Source organism: Carcharodon carcharias, chromosome 4, assembly GCF_017639515.1.
Source record: "Carcharodon carcharias isolate sCarCar2 chromosome 4, sCarCar2.pri, whole genome shotgun sequence".
Lineage (NCBI taxonomy): Eukaryota > Metazoa > Chordata > Chondrichthyes > Lamniformes > Lamnidae > Carcharodon > Carcharodon carcharias.
In genome coordinates this window covers 159,434,510-159,451,411 of record NC_054470.1, presented here as the reverse complement: position 1 = coordinate 159,451,411, position 16,902 = coordinate 159,434,510, and the positions used below count along the sequence as shown (strand labels likewise).

At 40.1% G+C, this 16,902-nt stretch overlaps 1 protein-coding gene across 2 annotated transcripts in view; it reads right to left on the bottom strand.

The window, feature by feature from the left end:
- Positions 1 to 16,902, bottom strand: part of iqgap2 (IQ motif containing GTPase activating protein 2) — a 393,779-nt gene that overhangs the window by 326,763 nt on the left and 50,114 nt on the right. The window lies entirely within an intron of this gene.

Below are 16,902 nucleotides of genomic sequence, written 5' to 3'. Positions count from 1 at the left end.
TTAATAACAGTCTCATTTGCCCAAGAATATAAAACAAATAATTGAATTTGCAAATCTAAGGTGTATTCTGTTGGTAATCAAATGCAGTTATAGTACACTATTCAATAAAGTCACAAATATTACTTTTTACATTGCGAATGGGAAGATTGCAATGAAGAATAGATTGAACACACATTAACCACTTGCCCAGTCACACTATCAGCTGATGGCAGTGGTGTGGCAATGAGTTCCAACATTTAATAACTAACCAGTTGTCAAACCCATTAGCTAGCTAGTCACCATTACAAAACTTCTAAGTTCATGACAGGGAAGCAGCTGATAATGATTCAGGCTTACAGTAAGCATCTAGAATTAAAGTGGGGGAAAATGAAGAAATAAAAGCTTATTCCCAGAATTATTTTTTCCCAAAATAAAACTTATGGGCTCAATACTGTCTGAAGAGTTGCTAACTATAGACCAAATGTAAAACCAAAGATAACAATTTTCTTTCTGTATCAACTCTGTCTTAAGGAATATCTCAGGGCTTTAATAAATCACATTTCATTTGACTTGAAGAAATTCAATTGTCATTGGCCTTTATTGGCGATATTTCCAGGATTTCCACAGAGGATCGAAGCAGGGTCTGCATCTACAAAACCCAACATACTCATTTAGGTGAGCCAAGGTGAAAATGCCAGGACCAAATGAATTTTCAGGCCTGAGGGCAGAGATCAACAATTAGACAAAGTTTTAAATGATTTGTTTCCTGATTCCTGGGACTAAGGCCATTGGGAACCAGTGATGTGACTGTTCCATATTAAAAAGCCTGGTCCACTAAATTCAAGCAAAGTTTGGGCTGAATAAGAGTAAGACATGGGATGTGTTTGTCTTGTCCAGCACTGGGGAAAGAGGAGGACAAGAAACTAGTAGATGTGATCATACTAGAAAGGTGAGAAGAGATGTACAGCATGTTGCCAGGAATAGAGAACATCAGCTATGAGGAAAGATTGGATAAGCTGAGGTTGCTTTCTTTGGAACAGACATGGCTGAGGGGAGATTTAATTGGGGTATATAAAATTATGAGGGACCTAGATAGGCTGGTTAGGCAAGATCTATTTCCCTTAGCAGAGAGGTCAATAGCCAGGGGACATAGATTTAAAGTAATTAGTAGAACGATTGGAGGAGTGTGGAGTAGATTTTTTTTTCAGTTCAGGGGTTGTGGGTTCTGGAACTCACTTCCTGGAAAGGGTGGTAGAGGCAGAAGTCTTCAGACTTTTAAAAGTACTTGGATATATACCTGAAATGCCATAACCTACAAGTCTACAGACCAACAGCTGGAAAGTGGGATTAGGCCGCGTATCTGTTTCTCAGCTGGCAACAACCCAATGGACTCGAACGGCTCCTTCTTCTGCTGCATATTTCAATAGTACTATGAGACAGTCATGCACAGCACCTGAATAGTGAAAATGTTACTCTTCAGTGATGAATCCAAGCCTAAAGTCCAAGCTATGCCACATGTGGACATGGGCTGCTTTAATATTGGAGGAATTGTCAGTGGAACTACATAATGTACAATTATTAGCAATCATTCAATACAACTAAACCCCTCAATCACATTAGATCAACAGCCATTCACAGACTAATTGCGATATTTGACAATAGGAATAAAATAGCCCTTGCCACTTAAAAAAGGAGACTTCTCAAAGCCTATCTACAACTGAAGTATGAAACTGAACAATTTGAACAAACTACTTCTAAAAGGCGAAATGTGCAACAGACTAATGTCTGCCTTTACCGAGCAGAAAATAGTTACTCATAAATGATCTTAACCTTGTGATTAAGACCACTCATGTTTTTTAGCCCCTTTTAATACTGTTTCTGGTTACTGTTACAAGATTACAATTTAACACAGGTGGAAATCCATTTTTGTTAGCTATAAACTGATCATGACACCAGTATGATTGCGTATCAATTGTCACCAGTAAGAGTAACGATAAAGGCATTCAAGCAAAAATGGATAACAGGCCTCAACAGTGCTAAGATTAATTCCGTTAATGGCATAAATACTGAAGAGGTTACTTCCTGTTGTGAAAAATATGCTGGTTGCTGACAGTCATTAACCACAAAATGAGGGTACATCATTTGCCACAGTGTTCAACTGAAAGACGTTCCAACCCCAACCACAAAACAGCAAGTCTATAACTGAAATAAAAATCTGGACATTGCTACAGAAAGCCTCTCGCACACTTTAGTTTTTACAAAATTAGTCAACTGATATATTTGACCGAACAAAATTTACTCTAAACATAATATGGAACAATAGACTTTGCAGCATTTCTAACTACCATTTGCATAATGCACAATCAAAATTATTTCCTGCAAAGATTTACTTAAACTTAAGTATGAGGTTTAATCATTCTACAAAGGGAGTTTTGCTAAATGCTCAGTTTATAGCAGCCATCAGCCACAAATAGCACCTCATTGATTTGGCCTTTGGTCACTGTCAGAAAGGCTACAGTATCACAACACTAAATCTGGCAACTCATGTCCTACTCTCCCAGTGATTCAGTAAGTTTAGCAGTTATGTTTATATAGCGAAAGGAAACAGGTGTGAATTTCAGTTTCTTAATATTTATTGAATTCCTTGACTTTAAACTTCCGACATAAGACAATTTTGTTAAAATGTTACCAAATTTCATCTCATGCTGTCAATTGTGTAAAAATAAAACAATAGGTGCAATTTTTAACGACTAACATAACACCGGATAACTTTTCAATACAAGTACTTGTGTCACCTGGATTTAAGCCAAGTCTATTCAAAAAGCATTTACAAAGCCATTTCCCATCCCAATCATATAAGACAACTACTATATCTTTCACCCAGAGCAAAAAAAAAGCAAAACACATATGCTTAGCACAAAAAAAATGTGAAACAGATGCTATTTTCAACTGTACTAAGCAAAAGGTACTTCAATTTCAGTATTGTGTAACATTTCAAACCTGCTAGTTGCAACATAAATCATCTTTAGAGTATGACATTGGATCAAAGAACATTTGCCTGAATTACTCCAAGCATAAAATTCTTGTACACAATTCATTAGTTCAGATATCGTTAAACCAGAGGGGGGAAAAGTGCTTCTTGTGCCTGCCTGATCCATTCCTGGGACTTAAATTTTCTCAATAACAATAACTTGCATTCATATAGTGCCTTTAGTGCAGTAAAATATCCCAATGCACCTCACACAAGACTAATTATACAAAAATTGTCTCTACCTTTGGCTAGTGTCCTTAAGAGGGGTAACAAAAAAAGCTGAAGGTGGCCGATTCCACAGTTACCAACGGTGGGCAAAGGAGTGAAGGATGCACAAGACCAGAATTGGAGGACTGCAAACTTCTCACTGGGTTATAACTCAGAGAAGATTAGAGAAATAGGGAAGGTTGAGGCTGTGAAGGAATTTGAACTTGAGCATGAGATTTATTTTCCTGGTCCACTACTGCCTCAATGTAGATCAGCGAGCACAAGTGTGATAGATGAAAAAGGACATGGCACCAGTTGGGATACAGCTAGCAGAGTTTTGGATGAGCTCAAATTTAATGGAGATTGGAAGGTTAGAAGCCAGCCAGCATAGCATTAGAACATTTGAGGGGGTAACAAAAACATGGATGAGTGCATCAGGAGCAGATAAGACAAGGCAGGGGGCAAAGATGGCGATACTATGACGGTGGAAGTAGACAGTCTTGTGATAAAGATGATATGGGGTCAGGAGCTCCCTTCGGGGTCAGGTAGGATACCGAGGTCGCAAACTGTCTGATACAGTTTGAGGCAGTGGCCAGGCTGGGAGGCAGAATTGGTGATGTGGGAACAAAGTCTTTGGGTGAAGATGATGGCTTCACTCTTCCCCAATATTTAACTGGAGCAAATTATAGCTCATCCAGTAGCAACTGTCTGAAAAGTGAAAGGCTGGAAGGAGGTAGTGGAACCGGGTGTCATCAGTGTACGTATGGAATCACATCACATCATCATCAGATGATGTTGCTAAGGGTGGCATGTAGATGAGCAATAGGAGAGGGTAGATGAGCAATTGGAGAAGGTCAAAAATAAGATACTTGGGGAAATGCAGAGGTAGTGGTGCAGGGATGGGAAGAGAGGCCATCGTAGGAGATTCTCTGGCTATGAGGTGATGGCAGTCCCATTCAGTTGGACAACAGAAGAGAGACATTGGAAGAGGATGGTGCGGCCAATCTCATCAAAGCTTGCAGAGTTTTGCTCTTACTTAGTTCTGTTGTTTTGAATTTCCTTCCTCTCCCTACCACATCCTTTTGTGAGGATACACTTTAGATTTCTTTACTTTGACATCTAAAATATACTACCTTAGATTAATACTTCTGCAAATCAGGTCTTGAGGTCTAGACTTATAAAAAGGTATTTTTCATCTCCTCGAAAATCTTTACTGTACTTCCTGGGTCTCAGGTTCCAAGATGAGGACTGTACCTCACAAAATTTAATATCCAAAATACATGATTCAAAAAAGATTTTAATAGTGGCAACTGCTACAATTATACTTAGCTACTAACTTTAATTAAAATACTTGCTGACCAAGGAAATGCGTTAAAAGTTCAGATAACGGATCATGGGTTATTTCATTAACATTTTACAAAAAAACAATGGTTTCATTCTTCCCTTCGCAGCAGGGAATGTAAATCTTCTACATTTAACAGTAATATTTTTACAAACTCTATTCAGGCAGAACAAAACCAATGCGTTAAATTCAGATTTCAGGTTGGTGACCCATACTATACATCTGATATAAACAACCACACTTTGGGGAAAAGAAAACCACACTTTTTTTGTGCAGATAAATTCTAATCCACAAATACTGCATCTTACTTATGACTCATGCTTTGCATAATGGGTACTGTGGGCACAAAGTCATAATTGTCGTCTTATATATAAGCAAAACACTGGATGTTGGAAATCTGGGCCTGGATTTTCCCTATGGCAGGCAGGGAGCCGATTGCGGCCCTCAATCGGCTGCGCACCGCCATTTTATGCAGGCAGGCCAAATAAGGCCCGCTCAGTGTAAAGCATGGCCAGTGGCTCTCAGCACTAACAGTGCAGGTGGGAGGGAGAGTCGGGGCCTGCGCTCTCTCGTGCATGCACGTGAAAGAGCACAGTAATCTCCCTGAGGCACGGCGTTGCCTTAGGGAGATTGAATGGTTATCAGAATTAATAAATAGATTAAAAAATTTATTCAAACATGTTCCCTTATGTGGGACATGTTTGTAAAGGTGGGAAAATTTATATATTTATTTTATAAAAGCTTCAGGAAACCTCATCCTATCCATGGATGGCCTTAATAGGCCGTTGACATTTTGGCGCACGCGCAGCCACCTCTGGCACGGGCCTGCCAAACAAAATATCAAGATGACGGTGATGACGTCGGGACACATGCCCGCCATCATCACACGTCATTCACGTGTCAGGCCCACCCCTACATGCCGACTAGAAGATTCAGCCCCTGAAATAAAGAGAGAAAATGCTGGAAAAACTCTTAGGAGTCATATTGACTCAAAATGTGAACTCATTTTCCCTCTCCACAGTTGCTGCCAGATCTGTTGGGTTTTTCTAGCATCTTCTCTTTTTATTTCATTACTGTCTCTTGCTTAATTGACCAAAAGACAACAAATAAATTGAAAAAACATAAGATTAGTTACTTTTGCACTTCTATGTAATAGGAACACTAAATTAGGAAGGTTCTTTCCATTTCAATCAAATATTTTGGGCTTCTGAGAGTCATGGGAAGTGTAAACTGCATATGATGGGTAACGATTTGATCTATTGTCCTTTGGTAAATAGTGATATAATTAATAACAAAATAATGCTGGAAATATACAAGTTGATCATTGTTTCAAAAGATAACATGTATTGCACCAGAACAATAGCCTAATCTTCCTCTTCCATATGCTGTTGTTTATTTGCTTTTATTTTAGATTCTGAACACTGTTCTTTTCACTGGGTAATCCTATATGTGCAAGTGCTAAGTAGAAGAGAACTGGAAGCATGTTACAATAGATACACCCTGATGACATTGATTACCTGATTGTCTATCCAAACCTCTCTGTATCTCTGCTGCTCCTCTTTCCAACTGCCTTGACCTCCCCACTGCCTCCCCATAAGCTCCCCATTCTGGTTTGTGCCTATACTTATTTACATCATTACAGCTTGAAATTTTCCCTGGTGACTTTACATTAAATGTAAAGTTTACATTAAATTAAATTACAATTACTTTACAAAAAGACAATAAAGCAACATTAGCAGGACATTTATTGTCCAGAAGAAAAATTAGAAATGCTAATTATGTTGCATAAAGAATTGAATAAAAACATCCTGCAATAATCCAATACTACCTACGTTTGTCTCATGGCATGACTGAGATACTACTCAAGTAATTCTGAAGCACAGATTTTCAAACTGAAGTTCAAAGGGGATCCCAGTGGATTGACAAGCCAGATTTATATTCATCTGATCGGTTTAGTCAACTGGTAATGTTATTTCCTCTTGGATTCACAAGATCATGGTTTCAAAATTCACTGCAAGATGCAAGCACAGACTAAGTTTGATGCTTCATTCTAAACTTCATTGCCAGAGGTGTAGTGCTCAATTTTGCTATGGGTTCATTGCACTGCCAGAGTAACATCGAGGCAGGAATTTCACCCGCCACTCTGAACCCTATGAGACTCAGGTCCCATATAGTTGGGTGAGGGCTCATTAAAGTTGGTGGAAGGGCTGTTGGTGGTGCCTTCGCCTTAGAGAAAACTTGCTGTCACCAACCTGAAGAATGCAGGTATTTGCATAATAGGGATCTCACTGCCAGAGCAGAAGGGGGAAAATCTCGCTCCAGAAACATTGAACCAAGACCCAAGATGCAATGCAACCCATTTCACCATTCAAAGACTGAATTGTCCGAGTGACTTGGCCAATATTCATCCTTGCATCATCACCAAAGTTTACAGTTCAGGGATCATGCTGTGCATAAACTGGCTGCTACATTTACCTCCATTATAACAGCGTTTAATTTTTGCTGGAGTGCAGTTACACTGTGACTACTAATTCCCTGGATCATATGGCATTCCTTATTTTTGAACCTAAGCAGTGAGCTTATGAGTTGTACATGTCTCTACTGTATGTTAAGTGTATTTTTAAACTTTTGTCTATAATTTCAATAGTGGTGTTATATAAACTGATCTTGAAGTGGGAAGTTACATCTTACACAAGTGGGAACAGCAACAGCTTCAGTGCTTTTTAAGTATATAAGATCCTGAACGATATTGACAAGGTGAATGTGGAAAGGATTTTTCCTCTTGTAGGTGAGTCCAGAACTAGGGAGCACTGTTCTAAAATTAGGGGTCGCCCTTTTAGGATGGAGATGAGGAGAAATGTTTTTCTCAGAGGGTTGTGCAACTTTGGATCTCTGTCTTAAAAGGCAGTAGAGGCAGGATCACTAAATATTTTAAAAGGCAGAGGTAAATTAATTCCCTTGCTAACAAGAATCAAAGGTTATCAGGGGTAGAGGAGAATGTGGAATTCAAAACACAAACAGATCAGCCATGAGCTTAATGAATGGCACAGCAGGCTCAAGAGACCGAATGGCTGACTTCTGCTCCTATTTCGTATGTTCATACGGGACTTTGGGACCAAGAGCTAAATGAGCAGGCAGTGAGGGAGGGCAAATCAATGGGTGACACTTTTGAAGCAAAGATGAATTCAGCTTGAAAGCATCAGCTTATTGCTGATGGACTGCTAGGTTTGAAAACTCATTCTCAAGATTCACTCCTTGCGATATCAGGAAGCTGAAGGCACTGGATACAACAAAGGCTATGGGCCCTGACAACATCCTGGCATTAATACTGAAGACTTGTGCTCCAGAACTAGCCGCAACCGTAGACAAGCTGTTCCAGCATGGCACTGGAACCTACCCAGCAATGCGGATAATTGCCCAGATACATCCTGTCCATAAAAATTTGGACAAATCCCATCCAGTCAATTATCCCATTAGTCTACTCTCAATCATCAGCAAAGTGATAGAAAAAGTGTTGCTGACATTGCTATCAAGTGACAGTTACACAATAATAATCTGCACCCCAACACACAACTTGTATTCGGATGGGACGCTCTGCTCCTTAGCTCATTACAACCTTAGTACAAACATAGACAAAAGAACTGAACTCAAGAGGTGAAGTGAGAGTGACTGCCCTTAACATCAAGGCAGCATTTAACTGACTGTGGCATCAAGGTGCCCAGTAAAATTCAAGTCAATTGGAGTCAGAGGGAAAACAATCCACTGGTTTGAGTCATATCTGGCACAAAGGTAGATGGTTGTAGTTGTTGGAGTTCACTCAACTTTGTCCCGATACATTCCTGCTGGAGTTCGTCAGGCTAGTGTCCTGGGTCCAACCATCTTCAGCTGCTTCATCAATAACCTTACCTCCATCATGTGGTCAGAAGTGGGGGTATTTGCTGGTGATTGCAGTGTTCAGTACCATTTGTGACTCCTCGGATATTGAAGCTGTCCATATTCAACAAGACCTGGACATGATTCAGGATTGGGCTGATAAATGGCAAGTGATATTCATGCCACACAAGTGGCAGGCAATGACCATTGCCAGCGAGAGAATCTAACCATCTCCCCATGACATTCAACAGCATTACTAATGCTGAATCCCCCACAATCAACATCCTAGATGTTGACACTGACTAGAAATTTGACTGGACCAGCCATATAAGTACTGTGGCTACAAGAGGTCAGGGGCAAGTAACCTACCTCCTAACTCCCCACGTTCACCACCTACAAGGCACGAGTCAGGAGCGTGATGGCATACTCTCCATTTGCCTGGATGAATGTTCCAATAACACTGAAGGAGCGCCATACCATCCTGGACAAAGCAATCTGCTTGATCAGCACTCCATACTGACAAAAGATGCACTGCAGCAACTCGCTAAGCCTCTTTTGAAAGCACCTTCCAAACCTGCAACCTCTACTACCTTGAAGGGCAAGTGCAGCAGATGCATGGGAATATGACCACCTGCAAGCCACAATGCAAGACCCCTCTAAGCCACACACCATCTTGACTTGGAACCATATCACCATTCCTTCAGTGTCGATGATTCAAAATTTTGGAGCTTCCTTCCTAACAGCATTGTGGGCATACATCCACCAAATGGACTGCAGCAATTCAAGGTGACAGCACACCATCACTTTTTCAAGGGCATGGGCAACAAATACTGGCCTTGCCAGCAATGCTCATATCCCATGAAAGAATAAAAATAAACAAGATTTCTACCTTTAATTGGATTCTACTAGTGTAATGGGAAAGTGAAGTCAAACCTGTAGGGTAACTTCTTTTTCCAAAGTTTATGCATTTGATGTATAAAGATAATAAGGCTGAATAGAGACAAGCAAAGAAAACAAAGGAAATTGTACAGTGTGTATCTCAAAAGCGCTTTTAAAATATTAATGTTGAACCGAAGTCTCTCCAAACATGCAGCAACTAAACAACCAATCCTTACTTTAGCAGTCTTTTATAAGATAGTACATTTAGATTATGAGAGCAGAGGTGAGAAAAATACTCAAGTGCATGCTTTCTTTGCAATTCAATTCAACATGGTAAAGCAATGTGGAACTGAAGCAGGATAAAGAATATCATCCATTTTTACCTGCGTGGGAAATTACCTCTAAATTTATTTTTTAAATAAACTACGGTGGGAATCCGATGCACTTTGTCACAACATAAGATAACACTACACTAAGATAAAGATATGTCACTGGACTAGCAATCCAAAGGCCTGGACCAAGAGAACATGAGTTTATATCCCACCACAGCAGTTGGAGAATTTGAATTCAGTATTTTTTAAAAAAAATCCAGAAATGAAAAGCTGATAAAGTAAACCACTATGGTGTTGGATTGTCACAAAAGTTCAACTGGTTCTTTAAAGTTCTTTAGGGAAGGACACCATCTGTCCTTACCAGGTCCAGTCGATATGCGGTTCCAATGTCAGATATGTGGTTGACTTTTAACTATTCTCTGAAATGAACAAGCAAGCCGCTGAGTTAGCAAGACAGCCATAGACAATAATTGACGGACTTGCCAGGGACAACCACACCCCGAGAATGAATCAAAACAAAATCTATCACATTAAATCTTTAAAGCTCTATCATTTCACCACGCACCAGGAGCACACTGATGAAACTTTTGCAAAGGTTCTGGTGCTTGTTCCTGAAAAAGTGAAGGTCTTGTAAATCATCTGGAAAAACAGAAAAGCTTTCAGTAAATTGACTGAACAATGCAGTAACTCCAGCATACCAAGGCGTTGGGAACACAGCTGCTAAGAACCATCTTCAGAGGGGAAACACCTACACCAGTGGTTATTGAATGGCTTGTTCTACATTGCATATTTCTGTATTGCATATTTGTCATTAAAATATCAGGTTCATTAGCAGCGACAAGGTAAAGCAACAAAATCAATTAACTCTTTCAGATCAAGTTCAGGAAAACAAAATACAGCAAACGGGATGATCATCATTGACAGGGGTTTCAGTTTGTACTTTCGTGACTGTGCTTACCACATCAGCAAGAGATTAACCTCAGCAGGCAATGGGCATGTTTGTATAGACGCTGAGTCAGTTTGGCGCCAATTCTGCAGCTCACTGGTTTTGTTTGCTTGCAGTTATCGGGTCACTCTCATTAGGGTGCACGTAGACACGTGCACATGCACACATTGCGTGCGGAATGGCTGCAATAATCGCACCCATCATTTTCTTTTTGCTTTCTCTTTTTATCAGCACTGCAAAATGCTTCCAATAGAAAATACAGATCTTTAGCACCACAATGTTTATAACAAAAAGTGCTGATCAGTTCCAGGGAAGAAGTCATTATTTACAGTTCAGTAATTCTTTCCAAATCATTGTGTCCCTTAAGAATGAATTGGAATTATCTGTTTGGTGGAGACTATGCACCATACATCAACTATATTGCTGAATATTCACTGGATCGTAGCAATGGTTTTTGCCTGGCCACAGTTCAAATTTATACAAAGTCCTTGCTAAACACTAGAATAAAAATTAAACAACTTTCCTTACAAGAGACAACTACAAAATTGAGATTCATTGGAAATGTAATAAATTCCAAAACCTAAGTGGTCAACTTGTATCTTGGACCACATGGAACTCTTCAGGAGCTAAAATTTTGAATGATTTGTTTAGCTGCCTTGCCTGCATTCTCAGCTCTGATGAGAGGCAAACTAGATAAAATCAACCACAACTAAACATTCCATCTAAGCTAGTCTGAATAGCTTATAAATGATGAATGAATTGAAATACATTAATCAGTATATTTTATTGGCTATGAAGCACTCTAGAATGTCTCAGGGTCATGAAAAGAGTTATTATAAATGCAAACGATTTCTTTATTTACTGCTGCACATGCCACAAGCATTGGTGACATGGCTGAGCATGACCCAAGGCATGAACAAAACTAAGGCCATTTGAGCAGCAGAGTAAGAAGGCAGTTGAATGACTAGAAGAAGCTTGATCTTAACAATAATAGGTGGGGAAACACTAAATTATAAGTCTTGGCAAGTTAGTTATTAAGTGTGTGCACTATTCAGAGTACTTTTTTTAATTCATTCATGGGATTTGGGCGTTACTGGCTAGGCCAGCATTTATTGCCAAACCCTTATTGACCTTGAGGAGGTAGTGGTGAGCTGCTGCCTTGAACTGCTGCAGTCCATGTAATGTAGGTACACCCGCAGTGTTGCTAGGGAGAGTGTTCCAGGATTTTGACCCAGCAAATAAACTGGACTGCTTTGATTGACAATCTAGCTATTGGACAGAGAACTGAAGATGCAGACAGACTTGTCTGAGATTTGCTGTGTAATTGATATACTTTGTTGCATGCCAGTAGCAGAAAATGGTGACTCAGTAAAGGAAAACCATGAAAGAAAGAGGAAGGTGGAGAGCAGATGTGAGGAAGAGCATAGGGCCTAGACACAGGAGAGATACTGGGAGACGACGCTTAGAAACCTTTAAATACTTTAAATGTCCTAGGGTGGACACAATGTCAAAAGCTGTTAAACTAACAGTCTAAACTTCTAAATGGCATGAAGTATATTGATGTTTGGAGCAAGGCTTGATAAATATTAGTCATAAAGTAACTTAAAACATTGAGCAATTGTTTACAAGGGTTTCAATGCAAAGTGGATATGTCATTTAAATCAACATATGCACTCTGTCACATTGTAATACTAGAAACATGGCATCTCAACAAAGTCACCTTGACTGTGAGGCAGCTTACCTCAGATTGTATAGGAGTGTCATGCTGCCCAGGAAGGCAAAATGTGGTTTTATTCCAACAGAACACTATTACAGTTGGCCTCAGGACCTATAAGCTCCTCCATCAAAAGAGCTTCTGCATCCGAAAATTCCTTTTCTGCTTACTCCAGACACTAGCTATCACTGTTAGAGCAACTCACTAACTATAATGCGCAACGGTCTCAATGACACACCATCCTTCACGATCAATCTATACTGAACACCGGCAAGCAAAAGTAAATTTGCCCATATATTCAGAAGGAACAAACTCTAACAGAAAAGGCAATCAATATATGATTCCTTATATATTTTCAAGTGAGACAAATTTAACGTGAATTCCATTCTGGTCTTGATTGGGCTGGTCACATATCATTTGTGTTCAGAGAAGACAGCAGAATACAGCTGAAGAGTCCATATATAAAAAAAAGAGTATGGACTAGAATTGTGAATGATCAAATGCTGCATATGAAAAACAGATTGCTAACATAAGACATTTGTCACACACACACACCCTCCCCGCCCCCCACCACATTCCATGCTCCAACATCTCCTCTAACCCTGCTTTAGGAAATGAGTACTCATCCTGTAATATTCTTCCATAGAAACCACTTTCAAGCAAGTCACTACATAGTTATTGGATACATTCTATTTTTTGGAGAACAGAGGGCAATTGCAGCATCTGTTGCTACCTCAGTTTAGGTTAGCAAACTCAACACAGAGCAGCAATCAATGACACACTCTTGTTTGGCATATGGCAATGGGCAGTGCCTTTATTCACAAGGCACATTGTGTTTTTGTCACAAAGTGATCCAAGAAAGACACCAGTTTTATGTTGCACTGGCAACAGGAAGAGATTTCTCTTCAAACATCGCAGCAGAAGTTCCAAATTTCTGTAGTTCCACATCAGAACCTCAAAAAAAATCTTTAGCCATTAAGAGAGTAACGGCAGCTCAGTGAAATTAAATTAAACTGTTAAAATTATACCAAATAATAGCTGAACTGTGCAGGACGTTGAATTCTTGGACCTATCCCGGACTGCAATTCAATATCAAAATTCAGTATGAAAGAAAAGAATCCCAAGAACAAACTAATGAATTGCCAAAGTCTCGATCACAATGAACAAAAATAGATAAAATGATTTTGCATTCTACATTGGTGTTATTAGTAGTTCATAAAACCAAACAAGTAGAAAGAGCAACAAGCAAATTTAGTTCATCCAACACAATTGTCACTATGCTGTTGACTGGGTCTTTTTCAGGTTATTAAAAATGCATAAATTAAATGAATTAAAAAGAATCTTTTGCAGTTACTAAGCAACAAGGTCATATAGACCATTATAGCTCACAATTGATATGAAATAGTAAAACTGAGCCTTTTAACAACTGACAGGTCCAAATTAATAATTATACAATTTTTCTGATATCTGAACAGGTTAACATTATAATTTAAAATGTATACTACAAATTGTGGCATATAAGTTGATGCAGCGAATAACACAGCCCCTTTTTCCCGGTCCCAAAAATGACTTTATTCATTCATTGGATGTGGATGTTGCTGGCTAGGCCAGTCTTTATTGCCCATTTCGAATTGGCCTCAAGAAGGTAGTGGTGAGCTGCCATCTTGAACTGCTGCAGTCCATGTGGCGTAGGTACACTCACAGTGATGTTAGGGTGATTGTTCCAGGCTTTTGACCCAGCAACAGTGAAGGAACAGCAATATATTTCCAAGTCAGGATGGTGTGTGGCTTGGAGGGAAGCTTCCAGGTGGTGGTGCTCCCATATGTCTACTGCCCTTGCCCTCCTAGATGGTAGCAGTCGTGGATTTGGAAGGTGCTAAGCAGTCTTGTTGAGATCTTGCAGTGCATCTTGTAGATGGTACACACTGCTGCCTCTGTGTGTTAGTGGTGGTGGGAGTGAATGTTTGTGGATGGGGTGCCAACCAAGCAAACTGTTTTGTCCAGGATGGTGGCAAGCTTCTTGAGTATTGTTGGAGCTGCATTCATCCAGGCAAGTGGAGAGTATTCCACCACACTCCTGACTTGTGCCTTGTCGATGGCTTTGGGGAGTCAGGAAGTGAGTTACTCACTACTGGATTCCTAGCCTCTGACCTGCTCTTGTAGCCATAGTATTTATATGGATAGCCCAGTTCAGTTTCTGGTCAATGATAACCCCCAGGATGTTGATTGTGGGGGATTCACTGATGGTAATGCCATTGAATGTCAAGGTGTGATGATTAGACTCTCTCTTGTTGGAGATGGTCACTACCTGGCACATGTGTGGCATGAATGTTACTTGCCACTTACAGCCCAAGCCTGGATATTGTGCAGGTCTTGCTGCATTTGGACATGGACTGCTTCAGTGTCTGAGGAGTGCTGAACATCCCCATGGAAGGAAGGTCGTTAATAAAGCAGCTGAAGATGGTTGGGCCTAGGACATTATCCTGATGAACTCTTGTAATGATGTGCACATTGCTTATACTTGAGATACAAGTCAACCCCCTTTTCAGCCATGACATGCTATACTCACATTAGTTGGGCACAATTTTTTTCCCCACAGATGCATGTTTTACTTACCGACACCTTATAACTGGGTGCAAATGATCCAGTGAAAAATGGAGGCTATGTTGTGAAGGTGCAGGAGTTTAAGACGTACTTATTCCTTGCGTAAGAAGGTGACATTTCAAAATGGCGACCACCCACACCCAACCCAGCACTTCACTTTTAAACTCGGCATATAAGTCGACCCCTGTTTTCAGAGGTATTTTTTCAGGGTTTCAGAAGTCGATCTATATATTGATATCTATGGTATTTGTAAAAAAGCAGTTGGATTGTTATAAATTTATCTAACATCCTTTTCATTCAGTGAAGTCACAAGCAAATGCCTCCAGCTTTTCCAATATTTTACATGGATATTAGATGTTCCCTTTATAAACTGAATAAGCTGATCCTCCTTGGGTCTCAATGCACAAAGTGTAAAGAAAATACAACAAAGCTTCCAAATGATCTAAAAGCACACTAGATGCCTTGCAAGTCATTTTTGCTCAAGTCATTGTAAGCTTTAAGCAGTTTTCATGGTTTATAATTCCAATGCACTCTCTAAGGAAATCAAAATTCATCCTAGCTAGAAAGGCATCACAAATATATGAATTATTTTCAAAATGCATTGCAACACCTCAATTAGAGGCTGCCTTGTATTAGTAATAGTTTGCATCAAATTGATGTTTGTAGACTGAAAAGCTTTTCTATGAAAAAAGATCAGAACGAAATAAATTTAAAATAAACTACATTTTGCTATGGAATCAGCACTGTGGCTTCACAGAATTGTAACATCGTGGAAGGCGGCCATTCGGCCCATCGTGTCTGGCTCTCCGAATGAGCAATTCACCTGGTGCAGTGGTGGGCAACCTGCGGCCAGTGGTGACAAACATGACAATCATTTTGCATACAGCAAGATTCCAATGGGGTGAGTGAACAGTTAGTATGATTTTTGTTTTTAAGGAGTTTTGGTTGAAGAAGAAATGCTGGTCAGGACAGTGGAAGAATTTTCTACTTATCCCCCTGAACAACTTCATGGGGTACTTGACATCAACTTACATTGTTAGAACAGGTAGACAGAGCCTCAGTCCGTCTCAAGGTGCTGCTTCCTAAAATGCAGCATCATCTTAGATTATGCACAAATTGTGGATTGGGGAACTGACTCAGATGATTGTGCTGCCAACCAAGCCATGCAAATGAATGTGGGACAAAAACAGAAAATGCTGGCAAGACTCAACAGGTCTGACAGCATCTGTGGAGGGAGAAACAGAGTTAACGTTTTGGGTCCATACGACCCTTCTTCAGAGCTAGAGAAGTAGAAATGTGATGAAATTTACACTGTTTAAGGGGGTGGGGGTTGGTGGAGCAGGTGAAGCTGGATAGAAGGCGGGGGCTAAAGGGAGATTGACAAAGATGTCATGAACAAAAGGACAAGGAGTGTTAATGGTAATGGTAAGGGCTAAAAAAGGTGATGACAGTGGCATAAAGGTAAGAAAGCAGAATGTGATGATAGCAGAACCCTCTGTGAAAGAGCAACATTTAACAAGTAAGATGGCCTTTTCAGGGGTGGGGTGGGGGAAAAAAAGGATACAAAATGGGATAAAAAGGGGGGATAGAAAGGGGATAAAACAATGACACCTTTGAAATAGGATGAGTCGATGCTGCTGGGGGGGGAGAGTTCATGTATGTTCATATGGTGGCACATGGCACCGAATTGGATCTCAGGATGTGGCAAGAACAGCAGTCTGAGGAACGTTGTATGCGTTGGAGATACCTATAATCCTGGGTGGATTCAAAACATGAGGGATGGAACGTCAGTTAGAATCCACGTGGGGTAAGTTGGAGATGGAGACAGTTGCTGAGGAAGGAAATATGGCTGTGAAAGTGAGTTTTGGTAAACACCTTGTCAAACACCAGGAGGAAAATGGAAAGCAATGAAGGTGAGCAGAGGAAAAGAGACAAATAGAAACCCTGTCGGAGAGAAGAGCACTACATCTTCAAGGTAGGCATTCTTGGAAGAGA